General features: G+C 38.5%; 1 pseudogene; it reads left to right on the top strand.

The window, feature by feature from the left end:
* The first annotated feature begins 1,855 nt into the window (after positions 1 to 1,855).
* On the top strand, positions 1,856 to 2,658 carry LOC104677397 (annotated as a pseudogene).
* The last annotated feature ends 6,289 nt before the right edge of the window (positions 2,659 to 8,947 follow it).

The following is an 8,947-nucleotide window of genomic DNA, read 5'->3' as shown; positions in this document are numbered from 1 at the left end:
AAAAGATCACAACATCAGAAATGAAGGTTTCTACTTTCCCCTAGTACATAAATAAACAAGTTACAATAGAGAGAGAAAAAAAATGTGTTCTGAAAATATCTGAGATACCTCCCCCTGACCCCTGCGCAACAACTAATGATCCTGTGGGTATAATGGATTATTACATAATGTCACATGTCTCTAAAATAATCAAGGAAGTCTGAGGGTAAGCCAGTGGCACGAGAGTGTTCTTGTGTGAGATGAAGAAAATAAACACCTCAATGGCCTGATGGATCGTCTCTAAAACAACCTGTTTGCATTCTGAAAACAAAGTCAATGTCATGAATGTTTGGGAGACTGTGAGAGAGACAGTGACAACACAGCAGTGGGTGCTGTAGAAATAAAGCCTGAAGAATTGAGAACAGAGGGTTTCTCAAACCAAAATTCAGTTTAAATAAAAAGAATATTAGAGTTCCCTCTTCCAATTTTGTCTATTGATTCTTCTTACTTCCTCCTATTTCATCACCATGTGTTTGGATCACAATGAGGAAAAAAGAGCAGGTGAAAAGGGAGAAACTTGAATGGACTGAGAAAACCTAAACTGAAATTTTTAAATAAGTGAAAGTCACAATTGAGTGTATATGATGAGATTCAGTTAGAAAAATACTGTTTTAGTTTTCCATGCAAGTAGGTGAAATTCATAGCACTGGAATAATTTCTTTTTTTTCTTTTTTTTTTTTTTTTTGAGACGGAGTCTCGCTCTGTCGCCCAGGCTGAAGTGCAGTGGCAGGCTCTTGGCTCACTGCAAGCTCCGCCTCCCGGGTTCACGCCATTCTCCTGCCTCAGTCTCCTGCCAAGTAACTGTGACTACAGGCGCCCCCAACCACACCCGGCTAATTTTGTTTTTGTAGTTTTAGTAGAGACGGGATTTCACTGTATTAGCCACGATGGTTTCGATCTCCTGACCTCGTGATCAGCTTGCCTCAGCCTCCCAAAGTGCTGGGATTACATGCGTGAGCCACCGCACCCCACCAAAACTCATTTTTTAAACTGCCTCAATAAATCCTGAATCCCTTTTCTAATCCTTTGTGCTCCAGGACCAAGTTCTTTATTATGGCCTTTCCTCTCCATCTGCCTTCTCCTCCCATGCTCATAACTTTTTGTTGTTGTTGTTTACTGGAAATTTTCACTCATTTTTATATCGAGAACCTGGCTCCTCTCTCTTCTTTCTGACACCAATAATTAACCTTTATCTCTAACATTTTCACCATTTCTGTACTCTCAAAATAAAGGCTCTCATATGAAATAAAACATTAAAGGAACGAAAATTTAGTTTTAACACAACTGAAACTAGTTAGTAATTAGTTTACATTTTTATTCTGGAACAATTTCAAACTTTGTACAAGTTGCAAAAATAAAAATTCCCTTGTACAGTTTTAAAAATGACTAGCTTATTTCTTTTATGATCTTTCTCCCTCTCTCTCATATGTATATATTGTATGCATATGTGTGTATGTGTGTTCAGCATGTATATAGTATGCATTTCTTTCTTTAATGTATGAGGCTAGGTTTCAGGAATTATTACATTTTAACCTTTAAATGTTTAATTAACATTAGCTAAGAGTATGAAGATTTTAAAAAATAGCTACAATAAAATTATAAAGGCCAGGTGCAGTGGCTCACGCCTGTAATCTCAGCACTTTGGGAGGCCAAAGTGGGCAGGTCATGAGGTCAGGAGTTCAAGATCAGGCTGGCCAACATGGTGAAACTCCGTCTCTACTAAAAATACAAAAAGTGTGGAGTCTGGTGGTTTGAACAAGATGAAGGAACTGGAGCCGGGTGAGGGCAGTGGACTTGATTCCCCCGAGAGCCGAAGATGGCAGTGAACATATACTCACGTCAGTGACCAGTGATAACTTAAGTCGACATGACATACTGGCCTGGATCAATGAGTCTCTGCAGTTGAATCTGACAAAGATCAAATAATGTTGTCAGGGACTGCCTAGTGTCAGTTTATGGACATGCTGTTTCCTGGCTCCATTGACTTGAAGAAAGTGAAATTTCAAGCTAAGCTAGAACATGAGTGCATCCGGAACTTCAAAATACTGCAAGCGGGTTTTAAGAGGATGGGTGTTGACAAAATAATTCCTGTGGACAAATCAGTAACAGGCAAGTTTCAGGACAATTTTGAATTCATGCAGTGGTTCAAGAAGTTTTTTGATGCAAACTATGATGGAAAATCCTATGACCCTGTGGCTGCCAGACAAGGTCAAGAAACTTCAGTGGCTCCCTCCCTCCTTGCTCCAGCTCTGAATAAACCAAAATTTTAGCAATGCAGCTCCGCAGAGGCCCATCTCAACACAGAGAACTGCTGGGCTCCTAAGGCTGGCCCTGGCGTGTTATGAAAGAACCCTGGTGTGGGCAATAGGGATGACCAGGCAGCTGAGTTGATGAAGCAGGTCAATGTATTGAAACTCACTGTTGAAAACTTGGAGAAAGAGGGATTTCTACTTCGGAAAGCTATGGAGCATTGAGTTGATTTGCCAGGAGAATGAGGGGAAAAACAACCCTGTATTGCAGAGGACTATAGACATTCCGTATGCCACAGATGAAGACTTTGTGATACCTGATGAAGGGGGCCCACAGGAGGAGCAAGAAGAGTACTAACAGCCTGGACCAGCAGAGCAACATCCAAATTCCTCACTGCAAATCATGTGCTTAACTGTAAAATCCTCCCTGTTATTATCCTTAGAGGACTCACTGGTTTCTTTTCATAAGCAAAAGTACCTTTTCTTAAAATCACTTCACAGATGTTTCACTCCTTTTCCAGTAAGTTTGAGTTAGGAGTGTTTATGTTATAGCAGAGCAGTATTAATATCTAGTTGGTTCACCTGGGAAACAAAGAGGCTGACTCTGGGGCTCACTGTGCGGATGCCAGTCACACTGAGTGCTGGAGAAGGTGTGTAATATGCTGAGGTGGCGACCTCAGTGAAGAAATGGAAAGACTGAATTGAATTTTAAGCTAATGTGAAATCAGATAATGTTGTAATAAATAAATGCCTTAAGAGTATTTAAAATATGCTTCCGCATTTCAGAATATAAATTGTAACATGATAAGGGATTTTGTGTTTGACGTTGTGTCTGGAAAGGAAGGACTAGACCTTGGAACCTTTAGAACTTGCTGTCACAAGTCTTAGAGGGCTGCTTGAATCCTCATAGCCTAGGCTTTGGTCTAAAAGGAACATTTTAAAAGTTGCCCTGTAAAGCCATTTGGTATCATTGACCAGTTGCATCCCTGCTAAAGAGCAAGGGCATTGTTGACTGGATAATAGAGGATATGTTTCAGTCCTAAGATGTTCGAGGTGAAGAGCTTGGTTTTCATTGAGCATTTCTCTATTTTTCCAGTTATTCCCAAAATTTCTTTGTATTATCTTTTTGGGGAAGTCAGGTGTGTCCTTTTTTTAGTCTAACAACTACTTTTGGGGACTTGTCCTCGTCTCTGGGATTTGAATGGGGATTGTATCCCATTTTACTGTCTTTTAGGTTTATATTTACCATGTTTCTCTTCTCTGCTCCCCTTGCCCACTGGGGACTACTCTTTGGCTCCTTGAAGTTTGCTACTTAGAGTTGGAAGTGTAGCACGCAGGTGACCATGCTGCAAGTTCTTTCTGGACCTCTGGCAAAGGGAGTGGTCAGTGAAGGCCATCCTCACCTGGGGACCTGCCAGGCCGGGGTGTTTTCGGTATCTGCTGTCCACAGCTCTCCACTGTCATCCGCATACTTTCCCAGTGCACTAATCTCTTTGGAGATAAAATTCATTAGTGTGTTGCTAAATGTTAATTTTCTTTTGTACAAAATATAGTACCGTGTCTGAATTAATTATTAATATTGAAAGTATTTCATTCTTTAATGCTCCCTCATTCGTTTTGCCCACAGCCTTTTCAGTTCCTTTGTTTGGCAGGATTTTGCAAAATGTGTCTCACCCACTACTGAGATTGTTCAGTCCCTGATGTATTTGTATTGATTTGTTTCTGGTGGTAGCTTGTCCTGAAATGTGTGTAGAAAGCAAGTATGTTCTGATAAAATTGTTGTGTAGTGCATGCTCTGTTTGAAATTCAGAGGAAAACCCAGATTCAATGATTGACAATGCCAAAAAATGCAAGTAACTAGCCATGGTTCAGATGGCAGTGGTGTTATTTGTCTTTTGTGGCCTTTTAGACTTTTGTTGCCCTAAAATTACATTTTTTTGGAAACCCATTTTCCACTTGGTCTTTCTTGACAGAGTTTTCTTCTACTTTACAAAGTTTATAAATAAACTTCTGTATTTCAAGAGTTAAAAAAAAAATTAGCTGGGCGTGGCGGTGCATGCCTGTAATCCTAGCTACTGGGAAGACTGAGGCAGAAGAATCGCTTGAACCCAGGACGCACAGGTTGCAGTGAGCGGAGATTGCACCACTGCACCCCAGGCTGGGCGACAGAGACAGACTCCATTTCAAAAAAGAAAAAAAAATACATACAAAAAATTTAACAGTAATATAATACTTTATTCTAATCTTCAGTCCTAATTCCAGTTTATTCAATGATGCCAATAATGTTCTGTATAGGGATCAATTTCAGGATTGGATCCAGGCCCAAATCCCTTAACGAATAAAGTTTGCGTATCTCTCTAGTCTTCTTTAATCTCAGACAGCTTCTCAGCCTTTCTTTCCTGACACTGACATTTCTTGAAGAATACAAACCAGTTATTTTATAGACTCTCTCTCAGTTTAGATTTGTCTGATATTTCCTTATAAGTAGATTCAGGTTACGCATTTTTGGTTGGCACAGTACTTAAGTGATGCTATGTCCTTCTCGAGGCATCAAAATGGAGGCCTAAAATGTCCAATTGCAGTTTATTGATGATGTCAACTTTGATCAGATGGTTAAAATATCATTATATCCACTTCAGAGTTACTATTTTTCTTTTGTAATTAATAACAAATTTGACAAGATATACTTTGAGAATATGTAAGTATTGTGTTTCTCATCAAATGCTGTCCAGTTGATTAAACATGTATTGAGGTGGGCAGATCACCTGAGGTTAGGAGTTTGATTCCAGCCTGACCAAAATGGTGACACCCCATCTCTACTAAAAATACAAAAAAAAAAAAAAAAAAAGAAATTAGCTGAGCATGGTGGCACACGTCTGAGGTCCTGGCTACTTGGGAGGCTGGGGCAGGAGAATCACTTGAACCCAGGAGGCGGAGGTTGCAATGAGCTGAGATCACACCATTGCACTCTAGCATGGGTGACAAGAGTGAAACTCAGTCTCAAAAAAAAAAAAAAAAAAAAAAAAAAAAAAATTTACTGATGATTCTTACCAGAATTAATTTTTAGTATGTTGGCTATAAAAAATTGCTATATCTAACTATATTATTTCATCTACATTTATCAGCTGATATTTTATTGAAATGAAGAATTTTTCTTCTCCACTATTTATTCTTATTTATTCATATGCTTACACACATCTGTATACATGTATGCATATATTTATTTTCCACATATATTCATGAAGTCCTATTTTATTCAATGAGATTTCATTTCTTTCTATATTGTGATGCCAAATTGCACCAATTTTGCTAGTTGAAACTCTGCCAACCTGAATTATCTTATATTTTGACATATATCCATAATTATTTTTAAACTTCACTTTAATTTTCTGGTACAGCAAGTTGTTTCAATTTCATCTTCTATTTTCCCTGTCCCAGACCCGGAAGCAGTCATTTTTCCAAGTATTCTTGGTTGCTTTTAGTGGTTAATGGTATTTAGCAACTGCATTAGTAATTAAATGCTGTCTAACAAGTTTCCCCAAAGCTTAATGACTTAAAACAATGCTAAGTATTTATTATCTCTTACAGTAGCTATGGGTCAGAAATTCAACAGTGGCTTGGCTGAGTGGCTCTGGCTAGGGTTTCTTATGAATTTTCTCAGTCAGGTGTCCACTGGATCCACAGTGATCTGAAGTCTACATGGATCACTTACATGACTGGCATGTTGGAGGGAGGCCTTTATTTCTCTCCAATATGGGCATCTCCCGGGAATGGCTGAGTGTTATCATGATAGTGTGGCTGGCTTTCCCCAGAGCGAATGTTTCAAGGAAACAAGATAGAAATGTTATCAGCTCCCTGAATTCTTGTGATCTCCCAGAGCAGAAACCAAGAAAGGTTACCAGATATAGCAACAAAGAGACAATTTATTTAGCTTGTGCACAAGGGAACCAACACTGTGTGTTAGGTTAGTTTTATAGGGTCTTTCTATAGGAAAGGGTTTCATTAGGGCATGTATAGAAGAGGTTTTTCTAGTGCTTATGCAGTAATTCAACATGCTTCTTCATAGACAGCATGTAATGTTAGCATTGTAATCTACCCTGGGTGTGATTTTTAGCATTAAAATGAGGAAGGGGTAACTCTAAGTTGACGTTTAAGTCTAACTGCACATGTGGGACCCCCGGGGAGTCCATAGCCCCCTAAAGCAGCACGTGCGGTTAATAACTTCTTGGGTATTTTGTTGCTGAATAGCTGGAAGTTAGGTAAGCCTACAGCTTGATTAAGAGGCTTTTGTTCTTTTATTCTAGACCACAACAAAACAGAAAAACAATCAGCCTGCGTGTCTCAAAAGTGTCAGTGTTTTAGCTTTAGGAGTTACTAGTCACTTCTATTATCTCTTAGCTAGGTAAGCTCTGATTTAGTGTGAACATGAACTGCATAAAGGTAATGATACCAGAAAGTAAGAATCACTGGAGTCAATCTTGGATGGTGAATTCAACAGAACTCCCAAGATTCACTGGCATTATGTATGCTCATTTCTTCTGGTACACTATTGCTCCTGGCCCTTTTAAGTGAACAGAGCTATATACATACATGCAGATAGATACATAAATCATAGAGAGAAAGTTAGATAGATAGATAGATAGATAGATAGATAGATAGATAGATAGATTAGATAGATATGAATTGTTAACCTACATAACAGAGAGACTCTCCAAAAGAAAAATATATTTATCTGGAAGAGGCCACTGCAATGGAAATACCAAAGTGTCATAGTAAACTGTGTATATATTCAGGGAAGTAAAGGAATACAAAGACTTTTAAAGAAAAAAAATAAAACGGATTAAATAATTGCTTTGAGATAACTATCTTTGGCTAAAGCAATTACAAAGGTGGTGCCACTCTGAGGTTACACAAGCAATTGCTTGGCATACGTCCTTGGAGAAGTATTTTTTTGTGTAACTCTGCAATTATCTTTGTGCAAGGTTGTGATTTTTACAGTGTTTTGTGATAGTTTTTGTTATCAGACACACAAGCATAAGAACTCTCTCTTTTTTTATTATACTTCAAATTCTAGGGTAGAAGTGCACAACGTGTAGGTTTGATACATAGGTATACATGTGTCATGTTGGTTTGCTGCAGCCATCAACTCATTATTTACATAAGGTATTTCTTCTAATGCTATCCCTCCCTCAACCCCCTACCCCCAACAGGCCCATGTGTGTGATGTTCCCTGCCCTGTGTCCAAGTGTTCTCATTGTTCAATTCCCACCTATGAGTGAGAACATGCGGTGTTTGGTGTTCTGTCTTTGTGATAGTTTGCTGAGAATGATGGTTTCCAGCTTCATCCATGTCTCTGCGAAGGACATGAACTCATCCTTTTTTTATGGCTGCATAGTATTCTATGGTGTATATGTGCCACATTTTCTTAATCCAGTCTATCATTGATGGACATCTGGGTTGGTTCCAAGTCTTTGCTATTGTGAATAGTGCTGTAATAAACATACACACACATGTGTCTTTATAGCAGCATGATTTAAAATCCTTTGGGTATATAAACAGTAATGGGATTGCTGAGTCAAATGGTATTTCTAGTTTTAGATCCTTGAGGAACTGCCACACTATCTTCCACAATGGTTGAACTAATTTACACTCACACTAACAGTGTGAAAGCATTCCTATTTCTCCACATCCTCTCCAGCACCTATTGTTTCATGACCTTTTAATGATTGCCATTCTAATTGGCATGAGATGGTATCTCATTGTGATTTTGATTTGCATTTCTCTGACGACCATGATGATGAGCTTTTTTTCATGTGTCTGTTGGCTACATAAATGTCTTCTTTTGAGAAGTGTCTCTTCATTTACTTTGCCCACTTTTTGATGGGGTTGTTTTTTCTTGTAAATTTGTTTGAGTTCTTTGTAGATTCTGGATATTAGCCCTTTGTCAGATGAGTAGATTGCAAAAATTTTCTCCCATTGTGTAGGTTGCCTGTGCACTCTGATGGTAGTTTCTTTTGCTATGCAGAAGTTCTTTAGTTTAATTAGATCCTATTTGTCTATTTTAGGTTTTATTGCCATTGCTTTTGGTGTTTTAGTCATGAAGTCCTTGCTCATGCCTATGTCCTGAATGGTATTGCCTAAGTTGTCTTCTAGGGTTTTTATGGTTTTAGGTCTTACATTTAAGCCTTTAATCCATCTTGAATTAATTTGTGTATAAGGTGTAAGGAAGGGATCTAGTTTCAGGTTTCTACATATGACTAGCCAATTTTCCCAGCACCATTTATTAAATAGGGAATCCTTTCCCCATTTCTTGTTTTTGTCAGGTTTGTCAAAGATCAGATGGTTGTAGTTGTGTGGTGTTATTTCTGAGGTCTCTGTTCTGCTCCATTGGTCGATATATCTGTTTTGATACTAGTATCATGCTGTTTTGGTTACTGTAACTTTGTAGTATAGTTTGCAGTCAGGTAGCATGATGCCTCCAGCTTTGTTATTTTTGCTTAGGATTGTCTTGGTACTGTGGGCTCTTTCTTGGTTCCATATGAACTTTAAAGTATTTTGTTTTCCAATTCTCTGAAGAATGCCATTGGTAGCTTGATGGGGATGGCACTGAATCTATAAATTATCTTAGGCAACATGACCATTTCCACAATATTGATTCT

This window comes from Rhinopithecus roxellana, chromosome 2, assembly GCF_007565055.1.
Source record: "Rhinopithecus roxellana isolate Shanxi Qingling chromosome 2, ASM756505v1, whole genome shotgun sequence".
NCBI classification, from domain to species: Eukaryota; Metazoa; Chordata; class Mammalia; order Primates; family Cercopithecidae; genus Rhinopithecus; species Rhinopithecus roxellana.
This window is presented reverse-complemented; position numbering and strand designations above follow the sequence as displayed.